At 41.6% G+C, this 13799-nt stretch overlaps 1 pseudogene; it reads right to left on the reverse strand.

The window, feature by feature from the left end:
* Nucleotides 1-10419: 10419 nt before the first annotated feature.
* LOC100931249 lies at nucleotides 10420-11964 on the reverse strand (annotated as a pseudogene).
* Between the last annotated feature and the right edge of the window lie 1835 nt (nucleotides 11965-13799).

Raw genomic sequence — 13799 nt, forward strand, 5'->3', positions numbered from 1 at the left:
TACTATAAATCACAAACCTCCATCTGATGTGTTTCTACTAATATCAATTAACCAGTTAATATATTCCTTAATCAATTAATACCATTTAGCTTTCAAAAAAGAATATATGCTAAGAAGATATAGCAAGGACTAAATTATAACAACCCCACATAACCACAACCTGATCAATTCCTTTTTAGGTGCTCATCCACCTAAGATCAGGAAAGACCAAAATCCAACAGACACATAAGAAAACAGTATCATACATTCACAATCACAGGAGGCCAGGTACCCAGAAACAGCAGCCACTGCCATAGCCACTGCCATAGCCACTACTATTGCCACCATTACCTGTTCTGCCTCAGAGAGACTTTCTTTACAGCATTTGCTGCCCCACCTCCCCCTTCCCCACCAGGGAAGAGTATGCATACTCAGTTTTAGCTTAGCAGTTTATATAAAGCTTTTTATCCCTATCTATCTTTCTTTCTATCTTTCTATCTATCTATCTATGTAGTGTAATAGTGTATGGGATGTTCAGGAGGACTAGCCCCTCTAAAATGATGGCTTGTTTGAGAACCCTAACCCTTTTCAGGGCTGTTCATCCACTTTTGGTGTCTACCCGTTCCTCAACTCTCTCTCACCATGGCTCCAAGAAGTAGATACAGTGACCACGCTCTAGTAAACCATCTTGGCAGACAGACTAATCCAAGGTGAGGGTAACTAATAGTCCTGAAAGCATTGGTGAGTTGGGGATGTCTATCCCAAACATGTGAAGACATCCCTCAGAGAAATGGGCAGACGAAAATAATTTCTTCCGATGTCCACAAGGGAGGCTGGCGCTCTTAGAGCTTGGTCAGGGTCATCCATTGGATCCCGGGCAATTGCTGGTCATCCTGACTTTTGTCCTGCCACTGGATTTTGATGAAAAAAATGATGAGAGATTTCTAAAGATGGAAAGAATAAGCCTTAAGTGTAACATGAGTTCTGACAGAATGGCATGAAAATCTACTATATTGTATATAATCACTATATACATTTGTGTATATATATATATATATATATATATATATATGTATGTATATTTGCCTTCCTCTTTAGAATGTAAGCTTCTTTATATTCTTTGTATTTATATCCTCAGTGTCCAGCATTTAGTAGGTGCTTAATAATCTTTGTTGATTAATTAACCTTCTTGGCACAATGCTTCCACCCAGAAAATTTGAGAACTTTACTCTATGATCCATTTTGCAACATCACAGATTTGGGGCTAGAAAGGATGGTTTTATAGTTGTTGTAACACCGTGAACCATGGCACAACAAGCCCTTCTGTCCTCCACTATCTCTCTAAGACCATCCAAGTTCAAGTTTGTCATTTCTATGACACTATCCATCTTATCCTCTGCCATCCCCTTTCCCTTTTCTACTAATCTTTCTCAACATCAAGGTCTTTTCTAATGAGCCCTATTTTCTCATTATGTAACCAAAGTAGGGGCCATCTAATCTAATCTCCTCATTTTTGCAAATAAGGAAACTAAGGCTCAGAAATGCTAAATAATTTACTCAACATCATGCAGTTAAGATCAAGAAATAGAAGAAGATTCAAACCTAGATCTCTGACACCAAATGCAAGTCTCTCCCTCACAAATGCAGTTAAGCTTCAGGAAGAAAAGGTTTATTTACAGCTCAAAGAAAACAGATAGGACTCATAACAAAGTCAGTGAACAAGGCTCCTCCAGAGACCTGTATAACCACAGCCACTTATTAGCTAGGACTCCCAGCAGTAGTCCCCTCAGCATGGGGTACCTTCCATGGCTCCCGTTAGACAGTATAGCTATTGCTCCCCATGCTCACTCCTCCTGTAACTTTGGAGAGCTCCCAGCAGGTGGCATCACTGGACCCTTCTTGGAGGCCATGAGCTCTCCGTCCTAGGCAGAGTGACCACTTTGGAGGTTTCTCCAGCATAGTTGGAAATACAGACTCTCTCTCTCTCTCTCTCTCTCTCTCTCTCTCTCTCTCTCTCTCTCTCTGTCTTGTCTTTCTCTGTGTCTGTCTTTGTCTCTCTCTCCCTCTCCTCTCTCTCTCTCTGTTTCTGTCTTTGTCTCTGTGTGTGTCTCTCTATCTCTCTGTGTGTTTCTGTCTCTCTGTCTCTGTCTGTCTCTGCCTCTCTCCCTCTCTCCCTCTCCCTCTTTCTCTCTCCAATACTACTCAAACTCAAAGCCAAACCCAAGGGCCTCCACCCTGAAACCTTCTCATGCATCAGAGTTGCTGCAGCCATCTGTCCTCCCCCCAAAGTTGGCCCACATTATGCCCCTCTCTTTTCTCCAAGCTTGTCTTTGACACCTGCTTATTAAAGAGTAATTTCAAAATTGGATGATGAAAAGGAAAAAACATTATATATCCTGATACAGAAGCATAGGGCATTCTGCCTACCACAGATGGTAGAGTCAGAGCTGAGGACAGCAAGCAGCCCAGTCAGGCTGGAACGTAGAGTGAATCGAGGAGAATGATGTGTAATCAGTCTGGCAATGAAGTTTAGAACTGGATTTTGGAGAGTCATAGACACTAGGCTAAGAAATTTGCATTATATCTTGTGCAATTGGGAATTGCTGAAGTCGTTTGAATAGAGTAACACAGCTAGATCTGTGCCTTAGGAACACTGGATATTTTGAAATATTTTGGCATTCTACCATATGGCTATAGAAGGAAGAGGCTGGAGAAAAGGAGTCCATATAAGATATAGTTAGAGTGGTTCAGCTGAGAAGTGATAAGACCCAAACTTTGAATGATGGTAGTAACAGTAGGAAAGAAGAAATAGCTTCAAGATATATAGAAGGATTTGGCAACTGATTAGATGTGGGGATGAGAAACAGAGCAAGACAGAGACATAGAGATAGAACACCTAGAAAAAATCAAAGAGACACACAGAGAAAAAGAAACAGTCAACAACAAGTTTAGAGGAAAAACAGTTTTAGGGGAGATGATGAATTCAGTTTTAGATTAGTTGACTTTGAGCTGTTGATGGGTCATCCAAGTAGAGATATCTTTCCTGTTTGAGAGGCTTTAAGGAGGGCATGAAGTTGGGAGAGGAAGCAATCAGAACTAAGGAGACCTGATTTTCAGTTTTTGTTCCACCATCTATTTAGTTACTACATGGCCATAGGCAAGTTAGTTAACTACTCTGAGCAAATTTGTCTCTTTAATTATTAGTTGAGAATAATTAAATATGTCTTACCATCTTCACAGAGCTATTTCTTTGCAATATTCATAATCTCTCATTACTTATTTTTTATTGTAGCTTTTTTATTGACAGAACATATGTATGGGTAATTTTTCAACATTGCCCCTTGCAATCACTTCTGTTCCAGCTTTTCCCCTCCTTCCCTCCACTCCCTCCCCTAGATGTCAGGCAGTCTCATACATATTAAACATGTTAAAGTATATCTTAAATACAATATATGTGTATATATTTATATAGTTCTCTTGATGCACAAGAAAAATCGGATTCAGAAAGGTAAAAATAACCTGGGAAGAAAAATAGAAAGGCAAGCAGTCCACATTCATTTCCCAGTGTTCTTTCTCTGGGTGTAGCTGATTCTGTCCATCATTGATCAATTGGAACTGAATTGGATCTTCTCATTGCCCAAAGATATCCACTTCCATCAGAACTGGTCCTCATATAGTATTATTGTTGAAGTGTATAATGATCTCCCAGTTCTGCTCATTTCACTTAGCATCAGTTCATGTAAGTCTCTCCAAGCCTCTCTGTATTCATCCTGTTGGCCACTTCTTACAGAACAATAATATTCCATAAACATTCATATACCACACTTTACCCAACCATTCTCCAATTGATGGACATCCATTCAATTTCCTGTTTCTAGCCACTACAAAAAGGGCTGCCATAAATACTTTTGCACTTGCAGGTCCTTTTCCCTTCTTTAAAATCTCTTTGGGATATAAGCCCAGTAGTAACACTGCTGGATCAGAGGGTAAGCACAGTTTGATAACTTTTTGAACATAATTCCAAATTGCTCTCCAGAATGGTTGGATCTGCTTACAATTCTACCAACAATGTATCAGTGACCCAGTTTTCCCGCATCCCCTCCAATGTTCGTCATTTTCTTTTCCTGTCATCTTAGCCAATCTGACAGGTCTCACAGAGCTATTTTGAGGTCATCCAGTCCAATTTTCTCATTTTACAGAAGAGAGAACTGAACCCAAAGACTGTGACTTCCCCATGATTAGTCAGTCTAAATAATATTGGAGACAGGGTTTAAACTAAAGCCTTCTTGACTCCAAGTCCAGCATTCTGGGTACTCCAGTATTCTGACAAAATAAGAGAACGGCAAGACATAGGGTGAGCCAAGGCCAGAGCCCAAGAACAATGGGGAGCTGGAGATATAAAGAAGAGAAGCAAGCAAAGATGGCAGAAGGGAAGAGATGAAAAGGGAAAGTGAGGGAACCAAGTCAGACTGCTTCTCTGCTTAGGAACACAAAGATATTGATGATTACATATAGAAACATACTTGGTAAGATTATTGGACTCTAATCTTAAGTCAGTATGTATATATATATATATATATATATATATACACACACACACTTTTCTATATGTGCCTCTTCTAATGTGGTGAAAAGATCACTGCAATAAGTCAGGATTCCAATCCTGGCCTTTTCACTGGCTATTACCATAAACAAATCATTTCCCCCTCTCTGAACGTCATCTTTCTCATCTGTAAAGTGAAGGGGAATCTCTAAGATCTTTCCCAGACTTATGTCCAAGATTCCTTCCCATTCCCATGTGCTTAAAAATCACCTCACTCTTTTCCCCACCCAGTCCTCAGTATTTCATTAAAAGTTTAATAAGATGCTGTCTTTCCAAAGCCTGGGACCCCTCTGCTGTGAGGGACGGTCACTGACCCAGTCCCACCACCCCATGGGGTCAGTGGCTGTGAGGTTCCTGATGGAAACTCCAGGTTTCCGAGAAAGCTTGGAGAGAATCAGGAGTGATTAAGACCGTGTGGATTCTGTCTCAGAGCTCTCTGGCGGAGGGTGTGGGGTAGGAAGGAAGCAGTGATGGATTTTCTCTGCAGAATCAGCTCTAGGCTAGCAGCCCCCAGCTCTCTGAGAGAAACAAGGCAGCAGCCTGACCCCGATGAGCAGGACTGAGCACGGGGAGTGTGTGGGTGGTATGATGGATGGCTGAGGCTGCCCGCCAGGGCCTCCCTGGCCTCCCAGCACATTTTCCATCTTCCCTTTCTTCACAAAGCGAGATAAGGAGCTACGACAACTTAACAACCTCAGGAGGGAAAAAAATAGCGCCCAAGGAGCAAATGTAGAATAGATTAAATTAAAATTAAATTGAAATAAATTAAATTAAACTGGCAACTTTCCGGTGCTCATCTCTCAGGCCAAATTATTGTGCCTCAGTCCAATGTTACAGAGAAGAATGGGCTGCGGATGTAATTAACATGTTTCATTAGCAGCCTATCACTTAAACTGGCCTTTCTTGTCCACTCTTAGAATAAGATTAAACACACGCAGGGGCAGAGATCCCAAACCCTGGGGATTTAGATGTTCTGTTGCTTGACCTGAATACTCTGGGCATCTTGTCTTCTAGCAAGAGGCAGTGAAGAGACTGGAAGGAGGGAGACCTGAGTTTACAAGTAGAGCTTTATTGAAGCTTCCTCATCCAGGATTTTTAAGAATTCATTAAGCTCTAGACCTCCTGATGGTCGACATTTCAGGTCCCAGCAAGACTCCAGTTTCTTATCAGGATTTGTGGCCCCAGTCTTGAATACCTAGTCTTGAGCTGAAAGGAAAGGACTTCTTTACCTGTGATTGGAAGTAATAGAGTTCATGCCCACCATCAGCTAGAACAGCATCCTTGAGAGGCTGTATGGTAGAAAGAGCTGAATTTGGAGTCATAGACCTTCTGCCTCTATCCTAGCAGAGAAGCTTGTTGGCTATGTGACAGTGGGGACATCACTTTATCTCTCTGAGCTATTATTTCCTTATCTGGAAAATGGGGATAATACTCATGGTCTCTATCCCATATAGTTGTCCTAAGTGAAGCACTTTGCAAATCTGTAAGGAAAGATGGTTAATGTTTTTATCACCTTGAATTTCTCCAGCGGCTAGGACTGGGCACTTTAACAATCTGGGGACTCCTCCAAATTAGAATAACTTTTGCCCCCAGAGTTCATTGTGTATTGTATTTTTATAGATAGGAGTGAGTGTTCCAGGAATCCTGGATTGATGGCCAGTTGGCATTACTAGCAAGAACCTTATCCTACTGAACAGCAAGATTCAGAAGCTGGGTAAGCTCTTTGCTTAGCCTGCTGGTCATTTGCTCTAAGTGGGAAGGCAGAAGTGATAAACTATGATTCCTAGAATGACCTTCTCTTTCCTAGTCCCTCCTGTCTCTGAATGACTAAACTGTCTAGTGGGTATGAATTTACCAGATCAAATTAGTTCTGGTCCTCCACCTAGCAGCCGGGCCCTTTTCCTCCCTGAACTTGCTATTTTTCACTGAACCTTAGATGTATGGCCGTGGCATAACGGAGTCAGCTCCCCACAGAAATGAGCAAGCATGTTGGAATACCACAAATAGTATTCTAATTTTTGCAGGACTGGGACCTGTGCAAACCACCCTATAGAACACCCCCACGGGTTACAGCAGTGACTAACATTGAGCTATAAACAAAAGTTTGACTAAATCATAATAAAAAGGGTTGGTAAATCTCGTGCCAGGCATGAGATAAACCACCCTATAGAACATCCCACCTATAGACCGCGTATGGGGAACATTCAGCATGGGGGAAGGGAGAGAGGAAATGAATCCCAGAACATAAAAACTCAATAAAGGTAATGCAAAATTCACAATACAAAATTCTTAGCATATAGCTCTATGTCCACAGCTTCTTCTAGACCAGAAGATTCTTAAACATTTTTTATATCATGAATTTGGCCTTTGACAAAATTTTGATATTTCTACACAATTATTTGTCTTTACAATTCTGTATATTTTATGAATTAAAAAAATATTCTGAATACTGGTTTATTGATTATATCAGACCGTCAAAGGTTTATGATGAAGACTCAGTCATCACTATTCCCCAGGGCACAAGACATCGACTCAGACCCATGTGGGGGTCTCAGGTTGCAAATAACTGGTGTCTTGTTGATGTCAGGATCCTCTAAGTTCTTCTTGAAGTGACTAACTCATTGATTGGAAGACAGGAGGCATGGATCAATGGCAGGCCCCAGCAAGGAAAGCCTGATACAGACATTCTGCCTGGGCATCTTCCTCATCTCAAGACTTTCAAGTTACCATTCCCCAGCAGAGGTATGTCAAATCTCCTTGGTACCTTCAGGTTTATGGGAATGAGCAACTCAGACAGACCCCACCACTCTAGACAACAGAACATCAGAACCACAAGGGATTTTAGACAGTTTGGTCTAATTCACCCAATTTACAGATGAGAAAACTGAGACCCCAAAGATGGCTAACTCCCTGAGGATTATAGTACCTAATTATTGTTAGACTTCAAATAATAACAATAGCAGATATTTTTATAGTGCTTTAAGGATTATAAAGTACTTTACATACAATATCACATTGGACTAAAATCCAAGTCTTTTGCCTTTTAGATCCCAAGTCTCAACTGGTAAAAGGTCCAACACCTTCCGTTCCATTGCTATAAAATTGAAATTCTTGATTTCCAGCTCTGGGATGAGGAAATTCCCTCCTCTGATGATGGTCGACACCTTCTCTGCAATTTATAGTCTTAGAGCAGAGTTTTTCACGAGGATAGATTTTTGAATAGTCTATGAACTCAGATGGGAAAAGAATGACATCTTCATTTTCACTAATCTTGAAAATGAGCATTTCTTTCAGTTATTTCAAACCAGCCTTCACCAGATTGCCCAAGGGGATCCAGGCCACAAACAAGGTATTTTGGAGAGTGTCCTATGGCATTGAGATTAAATGGGGTGCCCACCACCAGCATGAGGCAGAGAGAAGGCTTGAATTTTGCTAGGCTTATGGGTTCCAAGGCCAGCCCTCCATCCCCAAGGCTTCAGTCCTTCTCAGGGGCTGTCTCATTGTGAGCCAGCAACAACAAAAATGTCCAAGGAGAGGAACCCGGGCAGATCCCCCTCCCCTGAAGTACCCCTACTCTTGCCACTACTCCAGGGGAGTGAGATAACCCTAGCCCACCTCTAGGAGCTGCAAGGAGGCTGATTAATTAATTAACCCTCAATAAGTACTCAGGGAATAGGTTTTCTCATTATTATTTTTAATCAGACTTTGCAGTTTTATAGTCCCTATCACCCCAGGGCTACAAAACGGCTTTTAGTTAATTAAGCCTGCCAGTACTGGGCCTCATCCTGCCTTATCCTAGAGAGACCCGGAGGGGAGGAGGAGGAACTAAAATAGGCTGGAAAAGGACCCAAGAGTCCTGATTGAGAAGCAGGGGAGCTAGCTGAGGGCTGCATTTAAGAGGGGAGCAGAGAAGGGGCAGGGAGAGAACTGAAGAGAAAAGAAGGAAGCCGATTGGTCCTAGCTTTGTACTGCTGGAACAAATTGGGATGGATAAAGCACTGGGAGTGGAGAGAGGCAGTTAACTAGAGAGTGGGGGTTTTGGGGGGGGCTATATCTGAAGATCCTTATTTCATCCTGGCACTGGTTGAGGCCTCTGGAGGTCACTTTTCCATACAAGGAACAGGGTACATGTAATCAGAAAAAGGGGAAACAGAAGCCCTTTAAAGCTTTGAGCTTCCTCACCCACCCTTCTATCTTAGCCCCCTCAGCATGGTGTCCGGAAGCCCTCCGTTCAAATTTCAACTCAGATAACTTATTGGCTGTGTGATCCTGTCTCAGTTTCTTCATCTGATGTGAGGGAGTTGGACTTTCCTGTGACCTTTTAGGATCTTTCCCAGCTCTAAATCTTTGATCCTACAAGTACAATCCACTATCAATCAAATAACTAGCATTTATCAATAGCCTCCTGTATATCAGGGACTGGGGATGTAGATTTAAAAAATGAAACAATTCCTATTCAAGAGTTTACTCCATTTTGCTATATCTCTTTTCCCTCTATTTCTTTATCTCTCTTACTTTTCTTCCTTCTTCTTTCCCTTAATCCCTCTTTTCATCCTTCCTCTCTTCTTTTTATCCCTTCCTTCTTCTAATTCCTCCCTATATCCCTTCTTTCCCCTATTGTTCCACTCCTTTCTTGCCTCTCCTTTACTTTTTCCTCTCCCCTCCCTCTCTTTACTTTTCCTTTCTCTCTATCCTTTCCTCTTCTTCTTTCTCCCTTTCATACTTTCTTGCCTCCTCCCTCTCCTTTCTCTCCCTTTTCCTCTATTCTTCCCTTTATTTCTCTCCTCTTCTCTCCTCCTCTCCTTTTCCCTCTATCCCTTCCTTTCCCCCACCTCCATTTCTCTATTCCTCCTCACTGTTCCTCTCACCTCCTTTTCCTTTAATCTTCCCCACAAAGCCCAAATACTCCGGTTTAGAGAAAGCCATTTCCGGTCTTTTTTGTATTCCGTTTCAGGCTCCCCAGGGAGGAGGGGTGGTTATCCCAGCTGCCTCCTGGGCCTTCCACTGAGTTGCTCAGCAGTGATTCGCCCACACTGGTGCAGATGAGAAAGCCCAGAACAGATGAGGCACAGCTGTCAGAAGCAGCTGGGGCACTGGGTCTGTGACCATCTACTGCTACCTCTCCACCTTCTCCCAGGGCCCTCTCTGCACAGCCCAGCGCCTCCCTTTCACAATAGGGCCAGGCAGGAATAACCCCCTCAGCATCCCAGCCAGGACACAGGCAGCAGCGCCTATGAGCCAGCAGCCTATTTTTTTTTTTTTTTGGCAAGCAGCTTCTTCCTGCCTCTGGCTTCTCTCCCCCTCCCTTTCCTCTAATTCCCACTCCTCCAACACATAAGCAAAGGAGTTTTCACGAAGTCCTTTCTCTGGCACCAAGGTAAGCATCTCGGTGTTTGAATGAGATCAGGAGTCAAAATAGCCTTAAATCATCTAGCTGAACTCCTTTCTTCTTCCTCATTTTACAGGTGAGAAAAATCAGGCTCATACAGATTAAGTGATTCACTCACAGGTGACCTTGACAGAGGCAGGATCCTGGGGTCTCCTCTCCAAATCCGCTGCTCTTTCCATTGTACTACATTACAGCTCTCAAACTCCAGGTTTATTTACAAATGGTGCTCTAGCAAACTCCAAAATCATCTGAATAAAGAAAGCTCTTCTCTGCCTAAGAATGCTATTTACAAAAGGCTACTCTAGACTTCCCTCCCCCTACTCCAGGTCAATCTCTATGAAAGAATGAGGTGTCTTTAAAATATATATTTATACATATATCCAGTTTTTTTTACTGAAAAACCAGAAAAGGGAGAGATGAGATGCAGTAAAAGCCACTTCTTAAAAGAGCGGTGTCTCATCCTAATGGAATCCATGAACACTGCCTTTCACCCATTCAGATGACATCCTCTTCTCAAATTTCAGCTCCCCTAAGGACATCATGGCTCTGAGAACATCATGGCACCAATATCTTGGCAGGAGTGCTAGATGCCAGCAATCAAATAGGGAACAAATTTGTGGATGGACCCTTTGTCCTGCATGGTTGGATACCCCTTGAACCACTTTGATTTTGAGTGCTTCACTAAAGTATCTGTTCTGGTTGTGAACATTTTTGTCCATGGTATTGAGGGAGCCCATCCCCCAGTATTTTTTTAGGCAGATCTGAGAGAAAAAGAAATATTCTCCTATGGACTCTGTGGTGCCATCAGAGAGCTCATCCTCAATGGCAATGTGGCCAAATGATGGATGTGGCCATCAGCAATGACTGGGACACCAAAGTGCTCCCGTATGTCCTTCCACTTTGTATACAGCTGTCACCTGGAGCCAACCACATGCCAGCACCTCCTGTGTAATGCAGATGGAGCTATTTCCCATGATAACCCCTAGAGTCTCCACTCAGGGATCAAGGAGGTTTGGGGTTTTTTTTGCCTGTGCAGCTGTCACCACATTGCCACCAATAACCTGGAAGTTGTTGTATTCATCCTTGATTTACTCGATCATGTTAATTTAGAAAATGGAGTTTCATTGGGAAGAGTCCAGCATCAACATTGGCCTGGGCCAGAAAGTAACACTTGTCATCTTTCTGGGTACCAGGGGGTGCCCTGGACAATAGCTACTCATTTATGTCCTTGGATGCTAATGGGATTATCCCACCTCTTTTTCAGGTCTCTGCAGGCAATAATGACCACCAGCTCTTTATCTCCCTTCACAATGGGCAGCTTCCCTTTCTTGCTTCTCTGTAGAGTTTCAATGGCTTATTTTAGCGTTATTCCTCCAGGAGCTACCCCAAGATCCTCCTGGGAGGTCATGATCTCTCCCAGGAACCAGTCACATTCTTCCTTCTTGACAAAGTGAATGTCCTGAGAGGAAATGATGGAACCCAGCAGCTGCCCATCTTACCACGGTCTGTGTTTGGGATTCTAGAAGCTATGTCTTGCCTTGGCTTCAAACACACCTCTGACTTGATCTTTGAGGGCTCAGGACCACAGGGTCAGTGATGAAGCCGTGCTCTTATTTCTTCATTTTGTGCTTCATTAGCCTAAAATTTTGAGACAATATCACAATCTTCTGTGAGCACCATCCCAGCCTCGGTGACTATGTCCATTAGGGATGAAATAAGTAGAGTTTTTGGAGTTATCTTTGTGGTAAATATTGAGGTTAGGTTTACTTGCTCTGCTGTAAAGTTTATATAACCCAGGGAGATGAGGAAGTCATTGTAGGTGAGCCCATTGTCACTGCAGTACTGTCAGAGATGAGATTGTCTGCCATGTTGGGGACAGGACTAGACATGACCAGGGAGGGACTAGTGGGATGGGCTAGTGACCCACCTGGGGATGGTACTTTTCCTGCAAAGGCACAGAAGTCTCAGAGGTGCCAATATAAACCTGACCCATGGCTTTGTACCTCAATAAAATGTCTTTTTTAACTTTCAGAATTAAATTAATGACAGGTTACATCAGAGACATATAAATGTGAGTTATTATTGCTATCAATTTTGATGGGCTATATATCTTAAAAAGTCTTGTGCACTAAGAGTAATTCCTTTCAAAAAGTGATTTTGGAGGTAAAATACCCAGGTTTAACTCCCTTTTCCTCCCCTCCCCCCAGTTTTACTTTTAACCTTGTATGACTTGGAACTCAGTTTCATCAGCTAGAAAATTTAGGGGTTGGATTTTATGATCTCTAAGGTCCTTTCCCAAATGTATGTGACCTTGGATAAATCCTGTTTACTCCCACTAGGCCTCTTTATGATGAAGAATGGGGGAAAGGAGAAAGGATAAGATTAAATGATCTCTAAGGTCCCTTCCAGATCAAAAGCATGTGATTTACCGAGGAATTCATCATCTAGAGAATTTTATGGTCTGGGGAATTGTAAAGGAATCAGAAAAAAACAATCCTAGAAAAGACAAAAGCAGATAAATGCATTCGGATGTAAGAGGAATATAATCATAAAAACAGAGGCTTATACATTTAGAATCAGGAGAAATGTTTGAGGTCTTCCATCTGACCTTCCTATTTAAGAGACCAGAAAACTGCCAGAGACATAAATAATCAAAATCAGAGTGAAGGGAAAAGAGTTCTGGACTTGGAATCAGAGAGGCTAAATTCAATGCCAAAGCACACTGCTTTCCAGAGTATGTTGGTAAACATTTATCAATCAACTCTCTGGAAAAAGAAAAAAAAGTACATTTCTCAACTTAATCTGCATTATTAACATTTTTTCCATCATTTTCTCAAGTATAGATAATCAACAGAACAAGAAATCAAGGCCTGATTTGTAGCATTTTCTTTTCAGAACTATAAAGCTCCCACTGAACTTTTAATAATCAACCCCAGTTGGTTTGAGCTGACTCTGGCTTATTCCTGATAATTGCTATTTGTATGACACTGAGCCAGTCTCTCTCTAGGGCTTACTCTATTCACCCTATTTCTCACTAGCTGATATGTGACTGTCTTTGAACCCCCAAAACACAGTGATTCTGACTCCTTTTCCATTTCTGGAACCATAATCAAATTCAGTTCTCATTTCCTGAAAAATTGAGTCAATATATCCCTCCATGGCCCTACTTATCACCTTTAATGCCCTTCCCAGGCCAATTCTTCCTCCATTTGTCATCTCTCCCTGTTGAAATGTAACCTTCCAGTAACAAATGTCAAAGTCAAGCAAAACAAATTTCTTCACTGGCATATTTGTTATAACTGTTTTCTTTTTCTTTTTTTTTATTTTGATGGAGGAAAAAGGTGAGGAAAAAAGAAAATAGACTTGTTAATTCAAAAAAAATAATAAATTTAAATTTTAAAGATCAACAGTCAGTTACTTTAAAAAAAGAATATAAAGAAAGTTAATTGTTAAAATTGTGAGAGCAGAATTTGTGGTCTGTACAGTAAAAATAAGGGACAGAATAGGAAAAACAAAAAACCCTTACCTGAGAAACAAAAAAGGGAACACTAGATTGGGAATGCAAATATACAAAAGTGAAGGACAATCTAGAAGAAAAGAAATTTGTTACAACAATAAAAGAAAATATGCTCGCTATACTAGCAAAACATACTAATCTCCAAGACAGTATTCACAAGAAATAAATTTAGTGTTATAAGTTTCCCAGGAGAATAAGACAGGATAAAAAACCTTAACACCATAGAGCAGGAAATAATTGGAAAAAACTGACCAGAATTTCTGAACATGGAAAGTGAAATTCCAATAGAAAGAACTCACAGATTAAAGGAA

This window comes from Sarcophilus harrisii, chromosome 5 (genome assembly GCF_902635505.1).
Source record: "Sarcophilus harrisii chromosome 5, mSarHar1.11, whole genome shotgun sequence".
In the NCBI taxonomy this organism is placed as follows: Eukaryota; Metazoa; Chordata; class Mammalia; order Dasyuromorphia; family Dasyuridae; genus Sarcophilus; species Sarcophilus harrisii.